The sequence below is a fragment of the Gigantopelta aegis genome, chromosome 12 (assembly GCF_016097555.1).
Source record: "Gigantopelta aegis isolate Gae_Host chromosome 12, Gae_host_genome, whole genome shotgun sequence".
Taxonomy (NCBI): domain Eukaryota; kingdom Metazoa; phylum Mollusca; class Gastropoda; order Neomphalida; family Peltospiridae; genus Gigantopelta; species Gigantopelta aegis.
In genome coordinates this window covers 19092957-19114265 of record NC_054710.1, presented here as the reverse complement: position 1 = coordinate 19114265, position 21309 = coordinate 19092957, and the positions used below count along the sequence as shown (strand labels likewise).

The following is a 21309-nucleotide window of genomic DNA, read 5'->3' as shown; positions in this document are numbered from 1 at the left end:
CTAATCTGTTTAAAACAAATCACGTGACCACTAGAAAAACGTAATAAATCGCGGTGTCAGTCTTGTCACCGTAATCTAGGCCAAGGTCGGACTGATTATCGTGAAGTGCTGCGGTGACACGTAATTCCCAGTTTACTGTTCATCATCAGCAAATATTATGAATTGTTTTTCTACAGTATGTTTTGCCCCATCTTTTTGGTGTGGTCAGGAAATGTTTACTTTATATTATTTACTTACTAAATTACGTCTCAGTGGCAACACACTGAAAATAGACACTGGACGCCATAAAAAAAAGTACAGTATGATGTTTGTATACACACACACGCGCGCGCGCGCGCTTCCAGTTCCTATGTGGAATGTTAATATGTAATAAAGTCTTTATCACTAAACGTTCTTTAACTGTATATTACAGTTCGGGTGGGTATTTTGGTACCTTTGTATAACTGTGTACATTTCATGCGAACCGCCGTTCTGTTCGCGCGTTGGTTACGCAAAATTAAATTTACGCGAACCGCAAATCGGTTACGTCATGACCTGTAGACGTTCAGAAATTAAAACTTGCAAACTTCACGATTACTTCACGCAGATATACTACTAGCATTACGACAAATGTTTTAGACTGATTTTTAGATACTTGATGCGCAACAAACCAGTAAACAACGTTACATTGCAACAGTTGTAACTTGCGACCAGTCTAAACTAAATGCTCAGTACAGAGTCGAGCCAAAAGTTTTAAAGAAATGTGCACACACTGCAGTGAACAGCTGAATTATCTGCTGCTTTTTTCTTTTTTTTTCTCTAAAGGAATATATATGTAGACATAATATTGGATTGCCTATAATTTGACATATGTTGAAAACATTTTTAACGTAAACAGGAATCCAAGTATCACAAAAATTGAAAAATACTAACATCGCATAATGAGCTTTAAAAAACAAACATTTGGAACGTCACTGTAGTATAGAAGTACCATCGATAAGGTGAAAAAAGGAATCCGTTCAAATAATTATGTCTCTATTTTGTTTCAGTACTCGGGCTGATATTCATTCCTTTTACAATATTGTTAACTTAAGCAAACATTAAAGAAATGGTTTTGTAATGTTTTCTTTTGTATTTTGTTTTAACTTTTTGTTTGACCTAAAAACTATGTATTTAAAATATAATTTCAACGCAACTTTGAGGTAACAACCGATCAGGTAACCCACGGGTTATGCAAATATAATTCACGTAACAGGAACAATCGGTTACCTAGGTAAAAACCACGTGAATCGACTTCTGGTTACCTCGGATTTCAAAATATTGTCCCCTGTGTAGCGAGTATTTGAAACATTGTTAACCCATTTTATGGAAAACATGCAACAAACTTTTTAAAAATCCTGAATTAGTTAAGTTATTACTTAAAACATGAAATATATCGATCTCTAGAACAGTTCACTAAAACATTATTTATATAATATGAAGCCCTTTTTTATTGAATCTTTGAATACAGTTAAAGTGATAGACCCTAGTTTTTTAAGCATTACGACATATTTTTCTCTAGTAAAGCCGTTTTAGATAATAGTTATATTTTATTGTTACGAATATTCATTTCCGTACACCCGACTGTTTATGGCCATCCTGGCGTTGGCAATATTATTATTCTATATATGTAAGTTGTCAAGTTCACGATAATAAAGAACTTAGCCGACTGTCGACCATTCCATTCTCAACTGACCTAATTATGTAACGTTTGAGGCGAACATAATTCTGCTTTTGCCAGCTGGATAAAGCCTCGTTGATCCTGCGCTAATCGGCACCATTCCATGTTCGTAATTACCGGAGTGGACACTCAATAGGTATAATAATAACGGCAGACCTATACGGAAGTTGGTCGACGAATTGCCATTGGTCGAAAATTATCTAGGCCACGTCAACAAGCGACGGTACATTGACCGATGACGTCAGCACTCAATTCGTGGTCAGTTTTTATTTGCCAGGTCAGCAGAAATGAAAACAGTTTTTGTTTAACGCCACCACTAGAGCACATTGATTTAGTAATCATCGGCCATTGGATGTTAAACATATGGTCATTTTGACAGTCATAGAGATGAAACCCGCTACATTTTTCCATTAGTAGCAAGGTATCTTTTATATGCACCATCCCACAGACAGGATAGCACATACCACGGCCTTTGATGTACCAGTCGTGGTGCACTGGCTAGAGTGAGAAATAGCTCAATGGGCCCACTGACGGGGATCGATCCTAGCAGCAGAAATGATTCGTCTCTTTCAATTGAAATCAAAACTCGTTACCACTGTTATGTGTTACTAAAGTAATAATTTATTATTATTAGGAACTTTAGCAGGAGGGGATCTAGATTGTGTTGAGTCAAGTTTATATGAGGGTCGAGTCATGCTCCCCCGGAAAATATTTTTTAAAAATAGGAAGAAAATGTCAACCCCCTGCACCCGCACACGCGCCTTCCAACGACTACACCATTGAGTTTCGTTTCATAATGGAAAGAAGGAAGGAAATGTTTTATTTAACGACGCACTCAATACATTTTATTTACGGTTATATGGCGTCAGACATATATGGTTAAGGACTAGGCCCCTACACAGATATAGAGATAGGAAAGCCGCTGTCGCCACTTCATGGGCTACTCTTTTTCGATTAGCAGCAAGGGATCTTTTATATGCACCATCCCACGGCATTTGTTATACCAGTCGTGGTGCACTGGCTAGAACGAGAAATAGCCCAATGGGCCCACTGACAGGGATCGATCCTGGTCGTTGTATGTACTATCCTTGCTACTTATGGAAAAATGTAGCGGTTTTCCTCTCTAAAACTATGCCAGAATTACTAAAATGTTTGACATCCAATAGCCGATGATTAATAAATCAATGTGCTCTAATGGTGTCGTTAAACAAAACAAACTTTTGTTTCGTTGAACATGAGGAAACAAAATATGGAAACAGTATTTTGCCGTTTGAAACAAAAACGGTCAGTGACCCCGCGCGTGCTTTCGTTAGTAAGCAGACGACATCTCGCGGAAAGCGCTGACACAGGTGTTTTTTTGTTTGTTTTACAGTGAACATCTGAGTAGACGCACATCCACAACATCGATAATGTAAAGAAAGATAAACACCCGAGTTAAAGGTACTCTATCTCGACCAGGTACTTTCCAGACTTATTTTTCATAGCTGCTGAACATGGCTAGGCCAAAATAGCCTCGAATTGAGGGGTTTTTTTTGTTAAATATTTGTTTATTTACTTATTTATATATATATATATATTTATTTATTTAAATCTGTATCACTAAATATGCTACTTCCGGCCAAACTTGAGTAGGAGGAGCAAGTGAGAAAACTACAAGACGGTTGGCTCCAGTTACAACGATTCTTTTCTTAATTCTAAATGTGTATGCTTTTAATTTGTTAACCTGTTGTTAGTACGTGTTGAATGAATGAATGAATGAATGAATGTTTAACGACACCCCAGCACAAAAATACACATCAGCTACTGGGTGTCACAAATGGTAAGTATATGAAAATATTATTTATATATAATTATGTAAAACCACAGTGTAAGGAGCTATTGGGTGGGGAGAGGGGGGGGGGGGGTATAATACATTACGTCAATCAAGGTAAGTATATTTTATCATATATATCATTTCTAGTCGGCTTGAGGTACTCCACTAAAATGTGGCGCACAGTCAGTGTACACTGACAACGTTCACACTGAGGAGGGTCCTTCTTTAAAATAAATGAATGCGTCAAATATGTATGGCCGATACGGACACAGCACAAGACTACGTCATCCTTTCTGCATCGCCTGTAGGATCACTGCCACTCTCCCAGGACTGGCTTGACTTGTTCGCAACCGCACCGTCCCAATCATCTTGTCAAGTCGAAAAGATATATTGATTAATATGGAATTTAAAATCACTGTAGGGGACACCAACATTGACATGGGGCAAGTTCAAAGCAGACTTGGCAGCAACATCTGCCTTTTCGTTACCCTTAATGCTAACATGGCTGGGTACCCAACAAAATATAACATGTTTATTGGCAATTGACTTAAAGACACACTTTCGTATCACCATTCCAACTAAGGGATGTTCCATTTTCAGGTAAGGTAAAGCTTGGAGACACGAAAGTGAGTCTGTAAAAATAATATATTTGGATGTACATGAATCCTTAATCTGTTCCAGGGTTTTAATGATTGCCCAGGTTTAAGCAGTAAATAGAAGGTAATCACAGTACCTTTCTTGGATTTCCATTAAATGTTGTTTATAAATAACTGCATCTGTGCAATCTTTCTTTAGATGCACAAGATCAGATATAATTTTGTTGGTGGTTTGATACACCAAAGTGGCAAAATAAAATATAGCGGCGTGGTATGTGTTGGTGCTCCAGATATGTACATTTCCTAACCCTAACAATAACTCGAACACTGGCTCATATTGTATGACAATGTCCCTTTAAGAGAGTTTACCATATCCATTTACAGTGAAAATACTTGAGTTCGGAATATACTTATTGATTATTTATTTTATTCTAAAGGAAATATACTCAACAAAACTAATTATGCGCCAGTTTTTGGTAAATTTTTGCTAGTATTATAATATTATGTTACAAAGGTTTGGTCACTGTGTGATAGTATTACAATATTATGTTACCAAGGTTTGGTCAGTTTTTGCAAGTATAATAATATTGTGTTACCAAGTTTTGGTCACTTTGTGATAGTATTATAATATTATGTTTCCAAGGTTTGGTCACTTTGTGATAGTACTATAATATTGTGTTACCACGTTTTGGTCACTTTGTGGTAGTATTATAATATTGTGTTACCAAGGTTTGGTCACTTTGTGATAGTATTATATTGTGTTTCCAAGGTTTGGTCACTTTGTGATAGTATTATAATATTGTGTTACCAAGGTTTGGTCACTTTGTGATAGTACTATAATATTGTGTTTCCAAGGTTTGGTCACTTTGTGATAGTATTATAATATTGTGTTTCCAAGGTTTGGTCACTTTGTGATAGTACTATAATATTGTGTTACCAAGGTTTGGTCACTTTGTGATAGTATTATAATATTATGTTTCCAAGTTTTGATCACAGATTTTAAAATATTTACGTAATCTTGTTTCAGACTACCAACTACCAGTACGAAGTTGTCCAACTTTCGGATCTCACGACTTTACGACTGTCCAGTTGCTAGTCTGAGCGCTCTTAAAACTGGATTATCGTCGTATAACCCATTAGTTGTTAATCTGAGCGCATCCATCGGGAGTTTGGAAAATTACAAGGCAACCATCGAGATAGCCAACTTCGTTGTGACAGTTGGTAGTCTGAACCTGGCATAAATACTGACACACATTCAAATACAACATTCAAATTTTGTATGTATTGTAAGACCAAGCAGATGCACCGGTCCAACCACCCACCCACACGCAAGCGAGCAGAGAGAGAGAGAGAGAGAGAGAGAGAGAGAGAGAGAGAGAGAGAGAGAGAGAGAGAGAGAGAGAGAGAGAGAGAGACACACACACTCACACGGGGTACACACACACACACACACACACACACACACACACACACATACACCTCCGTTCAAACGACGTAACGTTTTTCATGTCTACCTAAGCTACCCTGTAACATAGTGCCATTATAATATTATGAATACTTATTACTTTTCACCGAGTTTTAGTTAGCGCGATTAGATGGAAACACGACACAGACATCCATGTACTGCCAATATATCTTTCAATTTGACCGATTTATTTTTCTCATTAAGTGATATTGTCGGTAACAAAGATATCGATGTCAGCGAGTCCTTGTGTACTGTGCTGAATATAACCGATAGCAGCGTTAGTGGACTCGTCTCGGTGCTGTCGTCGTTAAGCCATCGAACTGAAGGCTGGTAAGTACTGTGTTGAATATAACCGATAGCAGCGTTAGTGGACTCGTCTCTGTGCTGTCGTCGTTAAGCCATCGAACTGAAGGCTGGTAAGTACTGTGTTGAATATAACCGATAGCAGCGTTAGTGGACTCGTCTCGGTGCTGTCGTCGTTAAGCCATCGAACTGAAGGCTGGTAAGTACTGTGCTGAATATAACCGATAGCAGCGTTAGTGGACTCGTCTCGGTGCTGGCGTCGTTAAGCCATCGAACTGAAGGCTGGTAAGTACTGTGTTGAATATAACCGATAGCAGCGTTAGTGGACTCGTCTCGGTGCTGTCGTCGTTAAGCCATCGAACTGAAGGCTGGTAAGTACTGTGCTGAATATAACCGATAGCAGCGTTAGTGGACTCGTCTCGGTGCTGTCGTCGTTAAGCCATCGAACTGAAGGCTGGTAAGTACTGTGTTCACAACCCGGTACCGGAAGGAAGGAAATGGTTTATTTAACGACGCACTCAACACATTTTATTTACGGTTATATGGCGTCGGCCCGGTACCGGCTTCCACCCAGAGTTTTAACGACTGAATGGGTAGACCACTACACCAACTTCTCTCTAACTAACCACTAATCTACTGTCCTGGGCAGATAGCCGAGGTGTGTACCCTGCACAGCGTGCTTGAACCTTAATTGGCTAAATGCACGCAAATAAGTTGAAATGAATTAATGATCCCACACTCCCGCTAGGCGCTAGTGTGTCTGTATGTGTGATTATGTCTGTCTGTATGTGTATGTGTGTATGTATGTATGTATGTATGTGAGCGTGTGTGTGTGACTATGTACGTTTGTGTATGTGTGTGCGTGCCTCTCTCTCTCTCTCTCTCTCTCTCTCTCTCTCTCTCTCTCTCTCTCTCTCTCCGTCTCTCTCTCTCTCTCTCTCTGTGTGTGTGTGTGTGTGTGTGTGCTGCGTAAACTTGGACCTGCCTCGCTGAATTTACTCCCGAGGTCTGTATTCAGGAGGGCAAGCGCTCGCCGTCGCTCACTAGACTAGTTTTAGCGCCCAAGCTTATATGAATGTGATATGATAGAAGACGACGGTATTCCAGTCAAATAATTCACGATGCGCTCAGCCTCCTGAACACGCCTCTGGTCTACGCCTCTCCAGTGTTAAACGTTCACGATGCGCCTCCTTCACATTCCACTGCGCATATCCGTGTCGCGGAGCAACTCGTGGACGCTAACCGTGAACTCACGCGAGATCTATGTGAGGTTGGGTTTTTTTTTTTTTTTAGGGCGTGGGAGGGGAGGCATATTTTATTAAAATTTAAATACTGATACATACATGTGGAGAATTAAACATCACTGAAAAACCGCGTGAATATTTAACTATAATTCTAACTGTTAAAAGTAGCACATTCCACTTAAGTTATTTTTATTGTATGAATCTTTTAATTCTGCGTTGTTAAAACCCTTGACAGGCAGCTCCAGAGAGTTCGTCTAAATTAATGTTTCACTGCTTTTGGTCTTAAACCATTCCAAGTAAACTTTAGTAGACCGTTTTTCGCAGCCATTTTACCATCTGATAAGAAATATGTACGTTAGTCGCTAGAGATTCACAGCTCCTACGAAGGTATTCATGTCAACTGTCGACCATGCCCCCCCCCCCCCCCCAAGTTATCAATAGCCTGGATACAGTCTAATTTGGCAAGGGACGTTACCCTTCGCGCACATGCGCAATGGGAATGTGAAAGAGGACTAGTTCCCATGCGCACGAGGGTGACATCCTATCTGATTGCGCGTGAAGGCGAAGTAATCCACATGCACATTGGTTATAGTTCTTTTATATCTCCTTTCTGCACTGCAAGAAGCCATCGCTAGACGGCAACGTACGAGCGTCAAGAATACACTTTGGACAGCGATCAGAAAGAAGGGATTAAAAAAGATAAAACCGAGGGAAAAGAAGAAGAAGCCCTAAATGAGGTTAATAATGGCTTTGTGTTTTAATCTGGGATTCGTTAGTTAACCAAGTTATGTGCTGCACTTACGAAAGGTCTAGGCCTACTCGGCTGGTTTCGTAAGACACGAAGCTTCCATTATATGGTCCGTAGATCAGAAAGTAATTTGTTATTGTGACACTCCCTCCCGTTTGAAGTTCTCTTTTTAAAGTTTGTTTTGTTTAACGACGTCACTGGAGCACATTGATTTATGTATAGTCTTAGAGAGGAAACCCGCTACATTTTTCCATTAGTAGCAAGGGATCTTTTATATGCACCACCCCAAAGATAGGATAGCGCATACCACAACCTTTGACATACCAGTCGTGGTGCACTGGCTGGAACGAGAAATAGTTCAATGGGTGCTCTTTTTAATGATTTTGTTGTTTTATAAATTCATCAACACTAAAGTGCCGAGAAAACGCGTGTCTCGATATATTGATTTCTAAATTTCCCGGAGAGTATGCTCCCACCCGTACCCCCTATAGATCTCCGTCCCTCTGGGAGTTCGGCTCATTTACCTTTGACAAACTCATCTTGCCCTTTTTTTAAAGTGTGTGCCCCTCCCCCCCCCCCCCCCCCCCAAGTAAAATCCTGGATCAGCCCCTGTTGCGATACGTGCTCTTAATTTATTTATGTATCGACGGTTTAAATACGCTACTCATGGCACGTACTAAACAGCTGAATTTTCTAGGATGGGGAAAAAAACAACACAAAAAAACACACACCAAAAGACTCAACTCTGGGCGAAAGAGCAGTTGATAAAAAATAAAGAGGGGCGAGTGATTAATATGATAAACAGCAGACGTCGCGCCGTGACATTTCCCGACATGCAACGCAAGACAATATTATCTACGCAACCAGACACTTATCACATTAATTAGTAACTCGAAGATAAACCTTGTCTAGTTATAGAACCCGCAGCTAGATGTAGCTTTGTCGGCTTCGGTGGTGTAGTGGTTAAACCATAAGACTTAAGGCTGGCAGGTACTGCGTTCACATCCCGGTACCGGCCCCAACCTAGAGCGAGTTTAACGAATCACTATAACGACGTTTGCCTCATTAAAATTTGTTTTGTTTAACGACACCACTGGAGCAGACTGATTTATTAATCATCGGCTATTGGATCAAGCGAGCACATTACCACTGAGTCACATCTCGCCCTTTGCCTCATCAAGCACTAACGGTTAATCGAGGTGCTACTCTGGACAGACCTTCCAGACTCACTTATATGTGTGTTTTTAACAGTGTGTGTTACCACGCATAGTCCGTCATCTTCTCGCCGTGGCTATCTACGAAACTGCTTTGTTTAACGACACCTCAAATTAAGGAATCATCAGCTATGGGATGTCAAACATAATTGCGGCACGTGGTCTTCAGAGAAAACCCGTTGTATTTTTCCATTGGCAGCAAGGGACCTTTAATATGCACATTCCCCACAGACAGGGCAGCACATATCACGGCCATTCATATACCAGTCGTGGGGTACTGGTTCAGGCCGGGTTGGGGGGGGGGGGGGGGGTCAAATCGGAGAATAAGTCCACCGGCAGGATTCGATCCCAGATGACGGATAGCTCGAGTGCAGTGCAGACAAAGTTCGCTGACCGCGTTTAAAGAGACAGCAGGCGCATCCAGGGGTGTGTGAAAGGAAGCAGACAGTCAGGCATGGTAAGAGGTGTTTCAACAAGTTCTTATTTATTTTATTTTGTTTTAACATCGGCAGATGGGGGGGGGGGGGGGCGCTCCTCGGCGCACTGCTCCCACCCCACTCCTGGATGCTCTCCGAGACAGCATCAACATCATATTTGGGAGAGGTCCCTGACCTGCCCACCAGTCCAAGTGATTACCACCTGTTGCGATGACGCACTGTATGATTTTGTTTTCACGACAACCACAATAACACCTCACAGTTCATTACAACGAAGGGACGTGTCCAGGGCATCACCGGGTGTCAGTATATGCACGATGTATTAATTAAGTATGCCAGCTGAAATCAGGCACGTGTGCAGGAAAGGTGGGGAGTGGATCTAGACAATAACGAGCAAAGTGGGGGATTTTGTTGTTGTTGTTGTGTTGGGGGGGGGGGGGGTTGGGGTGTGCGTGTGTTTGTTTTTAGGTCGGATTTTTTTTTTTTTTTTTTAGTGGGAAGAGGAGGTCGGGTCATGCTTCTCCAGAAAATAGTGAAAAAAAGAGAAGAAAATTCGCTTGGAAATGTGGGTATCCACCACGCGTGATAACTGTCCAAATGTCCGTCTAGCTCTTTTACCGTCAGAGTACTCGGGTTGCAGAGCGTGATAACTGTCCAAATGTCCGTCTAGCTCTCTTACCGTCAGAGTACTCGGGCTATGTTGTGTAGTACTAAACACCAGTGTACTCCCAGTCAAACTTTACAAAAACTATTAAAATTTATAAAATCATCCATCCATACATACATAGTGGGTTGGCTCCCCAATGTGGGTTGCCCCACCCCCACCCCACAATATAAAATCCTGGCTACGGCTGTACTAAAAACGTGTAAATATCACCCCCCTAACAACTGCATTTATATATAATCATGTTTTGAAATTCGTTCTTGTAAGTTCATTTAAAACAATTTGATGTTTTTCCTTCACATCGTCGTCGTTTTGCGTGTATCTGGTCATTCCAGGTGCGTGTGCTGGAGGGGCGATGAATAAAAACCCTTCCCGCTCAAGCAAATGTTGTTGTTGTTTTCAATATAGTTTCCGGGGTAGAACGACTTTAGAGAACCCTTCAAACTTAGCTCACCGCTGTCTAGACCCACCCGTATAACATTCCTGCAGAAGCGCCTGCATTTATTATAGTCAGGGTTTTTTTGTTGTTATTCTTCGTCGTCTTCTTTTTGGGGATGGTGGTGGGAATTTTTTGGAGGTATTGTTTGTTTTTTAACGACACCACTAGAACATATTAATTTATTAATCATCAGCTATTGGATGTCAAACATTTGGTAATTTTGACACAGTCTAAGAAATGAAACCCGCTACATTTTATTTTTTTAAACTTTTATCTGCACCATCCCATATACAGGATATCACATATCACGGCCCTTGATAAACCAGTCATGGCGCACTGTCAAGAGCAAGAAAAAGCCCAGTAGGCTCACCGACAGGGATCGATCCTAGACCGACTGCGTATCAAGCAAGCGCTTTGCCACTGGGCTACCAACCCAACATTTGGTAATTCTGACAGTTTTAGAGAGGAAACTACAATTAGTAGCAAGGGTTTGTTTATATGGATCATCCCACTGACATGATAGCACATACCATATCCTTTGATAGACTAGTTTTAGAGAGGAAACTACAGTTAGTAGCAAGGGTTTGTTTATATGGATCATCCCACTGACATGATAGCACATACCATATCCTTTGATAGACCAGTTTTAGATAGGAAACTACAGTTAGTAGCAAGGGTTTGTTTATATGGATCATCCCACTGACATGATAGCACATACCATATCCTCTGATAGACCAGTTGTGATGCACTGGCTGGAACGTCCACGTATTAAGCGAACGTTTTACCATTGGGCTATGTTCCCCCCCCCCCCCCCCCCCCCCCCCCGCCCCAACACCTCCATTATAGTCCATCTGCGTCAAAAAGCTCTATAATAAATTTATCTCGGCTGTCCATTCAAAACATAATATTCAAATTACCTACCATTCTAAGAACGCGATCAGCACAGCAACTCGGCTAACCAAATTTTAAATGTATTTCTCAACATGGAACACGGCGAACTCCAAACTATTATCGCCGAACAAGTATTATAGCACTCGTATTATAGTAATGATACAACATTTCTTATAATATCCATCCCTTAAGGCTCATACAGACCGGATGCGACGTGTGCGTGCGGTCCAGATAAAAAAAAAAAAAAAAAAATACATTATGCGTGCAATGCGATGCGATGCGTGTGTCTGCAGAACGCATGCGACCAGCCGCAGTGATATTATGATCATCGTATATGGCGCAGACATACCAGACGAAAAGTCGGGACCGCACGCACGCGCAGCATCCAATCTATATGAGCTTTGAACCCTTGTATGCAGTATCTATCGCCATACTGCAACTCGCGACATCAAGAGTGATGGCTGACAATGTCATATTGGAACACGTGGAAATCAAGTTTTCTCGGGTGAGTATGACTCACTGACGTAGCCAGGATTTTATATTGGGGGGGGGGGGGGGGGGGGGGGGGAGAGCAACCCACACTATGATTTTATCAAATTTAATAGTTTTAAAAAAAAGGTTTGATTTGGTGGGGGGGGGGGGGGGCATGGCCCCCGTGCTTCCCCCTGCCTACGCTACTGGTTTGACCGAATTTCTCAAACATCTAACCCCAACCTTCAATTACAACCGCAGGTCCTGCAACAATGCGTTTCTTAAATATCCCAGGAATAAATGATAACAGATCAATCATTCAAAAGTTCAGTAGTACTTCAGTTATAACATAGATATGAACAGCAGTTAATGGACTGTAAAAACAGTTTTCAAAAGAACAGCACGGAGTAAAATAATCTCGAGTGGCAAAGAAATAATCGGAAATATTCCTAAAATAACATGTTATTGAGACCAGTAAATTTCCACTTAATAGTCCGAAGATTTCCGAACGGTTAGCGAAAAAAAACAGAAGGATAAAAAGAAAGAAAACCTAACAGTAACGATGCTACGCTTCACTGGAAACACTTAAAATGTTTACCGCGGTACCAAGTAGAGCAAGACGTAAAATTATGAAGGAAGGAAGAACATGGTTTATTTAACGACGCACTCAACACATTTTATTTACGGTTATATGGCGTCGGACATATGGTTAAGGACCACACATATATTGAGAGAGGAAACCCGCTGTCGCAACTTCACGGGCTACTCTTTCCGATTAGCAGTAAGGGGTCTTTCATATGCACCATCCCACAGACAGGATAGCACATACCACGTCTTTTATTACACCAGTTATGGAGCACTGGCTGGAACGAGAAATAGCCCAATGGTATCGCTGACGGGGATCGAAAGACGTAAATGAGAAGATTAAAAATGATTAGCATGCCAGTATAAGAGAGAGAGAGAGAGAGAGAGAGAGAGAGAGAGAGAGAGAGAGAGACTTTTTAGCATACCCCTATACCACTAAGGTTTCGGGCAACCAGTATAACACGAAGTCCAAATGATGTTTTACCAGTAGAGAATATGGCTTAAACACAGAATACTATTGAGTATGAACAACAACAAAAAATCTTTAACATTATTATTATAGCTCAAATAAGTGTGGGAAGCTAATCTTTCTTTCTTTTAAATTAGTTTCGTGTCTATATCCAATTAAGGTTCAAGCACGCTGCCCTGGGTACACACACACACCTCAGCTATCTGGGTTGTCTGTCCAGAACAGTGGGTTAGTTGTCAGTGGTTAGTGAGAGAGAAGGTGTAGTGGTCTTCCACCTACCCATTGAGCCTTTAAAACTGGATGGGAGCTGGTATCAGGATGCGAAACCTGTACCTACCATCCTTATCTAAGTGCTTGATGTTAATTAGATACTGTTCCTTTCTTGCCAAAAGGCATGGATGGCCCCCTGGAGACCCCTCTGTTTAGGACCAAAAGGCATGGATGGCCGCCTGGAGACCCCTCTGTTTAGGACCAAAAGGCATGGATGGCCCCCTGGAGACCCCTCTGTTTAGGTCCAAAAGGCATGGATGGCCCCCTGGAGATCCCTCTGTTTAGGACAGTAAATGCAAAGTTTGGGTAAAGTGGCGAGTAGAGATTGTAGCAAGATAGAAAGAAAGTAGAAAGTAATAATAATAATAAATTATTATTAAGAGTGAAAGTGACACCAGTCAGGTGTCCGTGAGACAGAACCAAATGACCAGTGTAGAGTGAAGGGGGGGTGGGGGGGGGGGGGTGAGACTATCAGGGAGAGGGTGCGAGTGGCCCTGTGCTCTTTCAATATTACTACATGTATAAATACCCCCCCCCCTCCCTAACCCACCCGCAGGAAGTTTTTAATGCACCTTTACCAATAAAAAGAACAAATTATCAAGTTCCTTGCACCTACCCTAACCCTAGCTTCTTGTGTCGTCTGGCCCTGTCATGTTAATATATGATATTTATATGTGAGAATATAAATATGATTGGGTCAGACGCAGACCCGTATTTAGGGAGGGTTCGGAGGGTTCGTCCGAACCCTCTCGCAAAAGCTAAGGTCCACTTTTTTCTTCTGTTTTTAATATTGCATAAATAGTTGGCTGTAACTTTTGCAACCCTCCAATAAAACAAAATCTTCTTGTCTTCCTCATTTACCAATCCCCTTACCGAAGATGCTGTGTACATGATTCAGAATTTCTAACTAATCTGGCAAAAATAAATAAATGAACGTACATGTAGCAAAACTGCTCAATTGTACTTTCTGCTATATTGATGACCTTGTAGCATTCGATAATTACATGACAATGACAGCAGTTCACCTTTCATTGACCGGCCTCGGTGGCGTCGTGGTTAGGCCATCGGTCTACAGGCTGGTAGGCACTGGGTTCGGATCCCAGTCGAGACATGGGATTTTTAATCCAGATACCGACTCCAAACCCTGAGTGAGTGCTCCGCAAGGCTCAGTGGGTAGGTGTAAACCACTTGCACCGACCAGTGATCCATAACTGCTTCAACAAAGGCCATGGTTTGTGCTATCCTGCCTGTGGGAAGTGCAAATAAAAGACCCTTTGCTGCTAATCGGAAAGAGTAGCCCATGTAGTGGCGACAGCGAGTTTCCTCTCAAACTCTGTGTGGTCCTTAACCATATGTCTGACGCCATATAACCGTAAATAAAATGTGTTGAGTGCGTCGTTAAAGTGCACATTCAGAACAAGCTGTTGTAGCACACGCCTGTCATGGGCGCAGGTGTCAACATTCGCCGGCTCCTCCGTCCACGACAGGAAATGGTTTGGGGTGGGTGGGAGAGAGGGTGGGAGAGAGGGTGGGAGAGAGGGTTGGTTTTGGTGGTCTTGAATTTGAAAAGGTCCCATAGGATTATGGCCAATTCAAAAATGTTGCTTACTTTCTTGAAGGTATTTCAAAATGTTTTATAGCCAACATGTCGATGCCATTTTGATGACATGACGCATCAGTGACAAAAATGAAATGGGATGCAATACCTTATGCAATACCGCTTGCTAAAAACGTTTGATGACTACACCTGTACTCTTAACAAGGGATGCACGTGTTGGTGGTGATTGGTTATGATACAATTATTTTAAGAACGTAATGTGGTTCGTTTTTTCATAAATATGTTCATTATTAAGGGAACTCAGGCAACTTCATATTCAAAAGGCCTCAGCAAATACAGTCGAACCCTCCCACTCAAAATGCTGGCTACGTGCCTGAGACGGTCGACCCCCCCCCCCCCCCCCACACACACACACACACACACCCCCCCCCCCCCATCCCCCTCCAAGAATTTTGTTTTTCTTCAAGTTATATTCTGTGGAAGCATGACAGTGATCCTACCTAACAACTTCTGCCATAGACTAGAACTCCTTGTACAACTTCCTGAGCTGGAGTAACTTGGCAAAATATTCGCAATGTATATTACTTCGCGAACCATGACGTCACGACAAATAAAGCGATCAGCTGGTTTCTGAGTTTCGCGCAAACATCGCAATAATAGATCTGACATCACCGGCCTCGGTGGCGTCGTGATTAAGCCATCCAACATAAGGCTGGTAGATACAGAGTTCGCAGTCCAGTACCGGCTCCCACCCAGAGCGAGTTTTAACGACTCGATGGGTAGGTGTGTAAGACCACTACACCCTCTTCTCTCTCACCACTAACAACTAACCCACTGTCTGAACAGACAGCCAAGATAGCTGAGGTATATGCCCAGGACAGCGTGCTTGAACCTTAATTGGACATAAGCACAAAAATAAATTAAATGAAACGAAATGATCTGACATCATGCTAGTAATTGACGCTTTCCTACACATCAAATTCGGACTATTTCAAACCCAACCCTAGCGTATTTACGGAATTCATTATTCCGTTTTATTTAAACAGATTAGTTCAAGGTAATATTATGTATTGTTTAGGTATAAATTCTCTCTACAAATCGTAATATCTGCATAAAAGAGGAATGGTTGTTTAAAGACCCACCTCCTTCTCTCCCCACTCCAAATAAAATACAAAACAAACAAACCTTCGTCTAATGAAAAAAGAAAGAAATGTTTTATTTAACGACGCACTCAACACCTTTTATTTACGGTCATATGGTGTCAGACATATGGTTAAGGACCACATAGATATTGAGACAGGAAACCCGCTGTCGCCATTTCATGGGCTACTATTTTTGATTGGCAGCAAGGGTTCTTTTATAGGCACCATCCCAGACAGGATAGTACACACCACACCACACCACAGCCTTTGATATACCCAGTCGTTGTGCACTGGCTGGATTGTCTAATGGGTGCAGGCATCTAAAATTTGAATATTTGTGTAAACCATTTATCAGTTACGCAAAAATGATTGCAGGTAACCCATTTTCTTTTTGCGTAACTCGTTAGGTCCATGTCAGTAATGTCCTAAATTTAATGCGCGAACGGAAAATAGGTTACGATTACTTAGATTTGCGTGAACGACGCGCGAACGAAACGATCGTTCTCGCAGTTTTCAAAAGCCTGTCGGGTGTCAAAGTTAAGTATATCTGTATGAGTATTTGCATTGGAATATTAAAAAAAGTATATGTAAATTTGTTAAAAATACAGTGTACAGATGTGTGGAAACAAAATGAGTAAATATCACAAATTAATAGGCCGAATTTTCAAAGCCTGTAACTTAACTACATACATTATACATACATACATACATAATGATCTTTAAAATGAAGTTTGTTTTGTTTAACGACACCATTAGAGCACATTGATTTATTAATCATCGGCTATTGGATGTCAAACATATGATCATTTTGACACAGTCATAGAGAGGAAACCCGCTATATTTGTTCATTAGTAGTAAGGGATCTTTGATATGCACCATCCCACAGACAGAATACAACATACCACGGCCGTTGATATACCAGCCGTGGTGCACTGGCTGGAACGAGAAATAGCCCAATGGGCCCACCGACGGGGATCGATCTCAAACCGACCGCACATCAAGCGAGCGTTTTACCACTGAGCTTTAAAAACACCGAAGTTTAAGGAAAAGGCTTCGTAAATTTGACCAACAATCTTTAAAATTTTAAGTTAACTAAGGACATTTAAAATTGTGTTTTAAAATCACAATGCTTAAAAAAGTAAATGGACCATTTAATGTTTCTACTCCGGTTATTTCTGTATTAACCACAGACGTGGAGACGAGGGTGGACCTAGGAGGAGGTGCACTGGCCCCCAGTTGATAAACATAGCAATATTAACTCACCCCAGATGCTATTATCTTCCTATTGTCAGGAACGGGGTTTGGGGGGGGGGGGGGTGAAGACACTGCCCTCAACCAGTGTTGAAACGTATAACGATACACTCATGCCGTAAAACGCCAGCATTCTGAGGTATTGGTGAGTATTTACTGGGGTGGCCTTACGTGTTACCTTCTCAGTTAAAAGGCAAATTAAACTGCCCCTCTCCAGAGGAGTAGGCTGGGGATTTCCAACGACACACCCTCTTGCTCAGACAAATTTATTTTTATTTTTATTTTATTTTTTCCTCACAACTTGCGCTTGATTTATATTCGACGCCCACTCGACATCCAAAGCCCAAACAACGCTATATTTATATTTTAAAACATTTACATCAGTGTTTTTGTATTTAAAAACACATTTCAACACCTGTTCTTTTTACACTATAATTAAATATACATGAGAAGCGGTTGTGGGAGGGGAGGGGGGACGGGTCAGTGACAACCAAGTCAAGCCGAGGAGGCCAGAATATAAACTGCCTTCTCCCCTTCCGCCAGTTAAAAGACGTATTAATAACATTCAGGGCCGTACCCTGATCAAAATCCAAGGTGAAGGGGCACTACTTTTTATAAACAAAGGAAACACTATACAAATTAAAACCTGAGATGTGTATGCTATTTTCTGGAGTAAAAAAAAAAGAAGAAAAAAAAGTGAGATTCCCCCCTGCCCCCCGGAGGGTACGGCATTGACATTCCCACCCCTCCCGTTACTGACACTGTTTAACGCCTATGTAATATTAGTAATAGTGCACGTGTCTTTTTGCTCGTTTTACAAATCAGCTGATCGTGTCAATCTTGTGCAATTTGAATAATAAATATAGTTCACTGATGTAATGGTATGTAATCATTTATACAGGGTAACAGGCAGGCTTTTCTTTTTCTATCTTTTTTTTCATAAGAAAATAAATAAACATTATCAAGAAGCGGTATTTCTAATTATGCATATTTAGTGAGTTTCAAAAATAAAATAAAACAGATAGTTTAAACAAGTATTTATATTCGTAAGATTTCTTGTAGCTTCTAACCTCATGAATTATTCACTATAGAGAATTGTGGGTAAAATGTCGTCATTTGACCTCGATCGCGCTCTTTGTCAGAAAATTGTTACAAATAACGCAATATCTTTTTTTCTACTTAATGAATATCCACCAAACTTAACAGGCATTTTGTTCAAATATAAAGCTATCAATTACCACCGTTGGTTTTGTGACTTGTGGCCGTTTTACCGTCTTATAACGGTAGATATCCTAGCCTGCAATACCACTGTAAGGTTACCGATAAAAAAAAAGGGTGATGTCAGCAACACTGACATTTCGAAAAGAAATATCCATTTAAAACTTACCTCGTTTACTCATAGAGTCCAGTATAGATCCTATCCCCTCAAAACAACCTCCTTTTCAAAGGGACATCCCTTACTTTTCATACAAAAACGTAATATCCAAATCCACTTTTGCCTTTCCACAATCAGCTGATCGTACCGGCAACCTAAATGCTTTAGGAGGGAGTGAGCAAGATAGGAGCATTTTCATTGGTCGACGGCCCGTGACGTTACGGTATGCAATGAACATTGCCCTAGATACGAACTGCATGCGATGCAAGCGATTCGGGAATCAAACGGGAGAAAAATAAAGGAAACCAAGAGAAAGAAGAAAAAAGATGTGATTTTGCGAAGTTATTTTTGGATGCATTTTATTATTTCCATACTTTATTACTAAGAAAAGCGTAGCGCATGTTCAGTAGGTGTGCCGTTGTCGTATCGTATGCGTGGCTCGGCTATGTGGTGTCCTGCAAGCACGCGCCCAAGTCGTGCCGATACCTCTGTGCGCGCCGCGAGCATGGCAACGGTAGTTCCGATCAGCTGATTCTTCCTTAATGGATCGGGGAGCGAGCCAAGAATTATTTTTAGTTGTAGTATTTTTTTTATCCTCTGCAACTTCACTTGAGGGTGGATGGGATGAGGTTTTTTTTTTCTTTCTTTCTTCTTCTTTTTGCTGCAAGAGAATGGATTATTATAACAATGTTAGTGGTTTATATTTAGTTCCTTATCACACACGCATGCCTGTTTAGTGGATCTTCAAGTGGGCGGGGTGGTGGTGCGGGGATGGGGTGGTGTTGCGAGTGGAAAATGGCAAATATTTTGTTTTGGTATTAACATCTCTACGTAGCGTCTACCAGTTTATATTTAGGCCTACTTAGTTTGTAAACCTAAGTAGGCCTAAATATAAACTGGTAGACCTTAGTGTATTGAACATTTCTAACATAACAATACAGACATCGACAATAGTTTTAAGGATTGTCTGTTATTTCTTTTACGTTCATCGGTGTGTGAACAACAAAAAATAATCCGCAAACTGTGTGAACCGGCGAAGCCGTTCTCACATAAGTTTGCGGTTTTTGTTGTTGTTGTTGTTTGTTTTTTGGGGGGGGGGGGGGGTGTTTTCACACAGATGAACGTAAAAAAAATAACAGACAATACTTATAATTAAATTTGAAACATACTTACTAATAATAAAATTAAAAGTTCATATTTTATTTTGAATTATTATTTTTGGTTAAAACAAAAACGCATACTACGGCTTTTGACCAGTTACGGTGCACTGATTGGAACGAGAAAACACTAATCAGTTGAAGACATCCGCTGAGGTGGTGGTTCGATCCTGCGACGCAAGCACCTCAAGCGAGCACTCAGCCGACGCGCGTGTATATTACTCTACCCTAGTTCTTTTATTTATTTGTTATTTTTAACGCTCCCTCCCACAAACCCTTGAAGATGAAAATAAAATCCCCTATGAGACCGTGTCTCTCCCCCCCCCCCCCCCCCCCCCCAAACACACACACACTCCATAAGAGATTGTGCCCCATTTCCACTTCCAACAGGTTTGTTATTTCAGGGTTTTCGTGTAGGGTTGTTTGGGTTTTTTGTTGATTTTTATTGTGTGGGTTTTTTTGGGTGGGTTTTTTTTTGTATGACCGTGCTATTACCTTTGTGTGAACGTGTTTACAAAATAACGAGTCATGACGTACAATGTTGTCAACTGGTACTGTACCGAGTGAACTCCTTCGACATATGGAAAACATATCTGAATACATGTACCAACACCGCCTGCACTCAGCCGCGGCGTAACGTGAACATAGCACAATCTAACAGACACGAGGGTTACTCAGTGTAATCACAGTTAAAGGCCACTGGCTTATTGGGGGGGGGGGGGGGGGGGGGGGGGGGGGGGGGGTCAAATGGGAGCAACGACAACGGATTTTCCATCTAATCACACAACTACAAAAAACATCAGCAACAACAAAAACACCCACCAAGAACAACAGATATTATATATATATATATACTACTCAAATGAATTTAAGGGTCAAAAATTTATAACCAAATAAGTTTCAGAGTGTATTAGATTGATGATGTAAACTACACCAAATTTTTTATTTATTGTTCCATATTTACAAAAAACCAGAAATAAACGTCACTGTATACAAGAAAGTCACATGACATGCTGTCAAAGTTGAAGGTTGTCAAACATGGATTTTACACATTAGAACATTCGTTTAATAGTGTGTGAATCCACCCCTGGCGCGAATACACTCGACACATCGTTGCCTCATGCTGTTGATCAGACGTCTGAAGAACTCTTGGGGAATGGCCTGCCACTCTGCCATAAGAAGTTGACCCAGATCATGAAGGTTGGCCGGAGGGGCATGGTTATCCCGAACTCTCCTGCCTAATTCGTCCCAGGCGTGCTCTATTGGGGCCAAGTCAGGCGAATATGCTGACCAATCTATCCTGGCGATACCTTGTTGTCTGAGAAAGTCCGTTACCACCCTGGCGCGGTGGGGTCTGGCATTGTCATCCTGCAGAACTGCCCCGCCGCCAATCTGCTGAAGGCCTGGGAGAACCAACGGCCGGATAATCTCATTCAGATAGCGGATTCCATTCAGATTGCCATCCACCACATAGAGGGGGGTCCTGTGGTGGATAGAGATGCCGCCCCACCACAGAAA

General features: G+C 41.4%; 1 protein-coding gene across 1 annotated transcript in view; it reads right to left on the bottom strand.

Annotated features, from left to right (window-relative positions):
- LOC121386474 (monocarboxylate transporter 4-like) overlaps positions 1-18789 on the bottom strand; it is a 57603-nt gene extending 38814 nt beyond the window's left edge. The window contains exon 1 of the mRNA XM_041517390.1: positions 18647-18789. The gene's annotated coding sequence lies outside the window, so the exon portion shown is untranslated. The remainder of the gene's footprint in view (positions 1-18646) is intronic.
- Positions 18790-21309: the final 2520 nt, after the last annotated feature.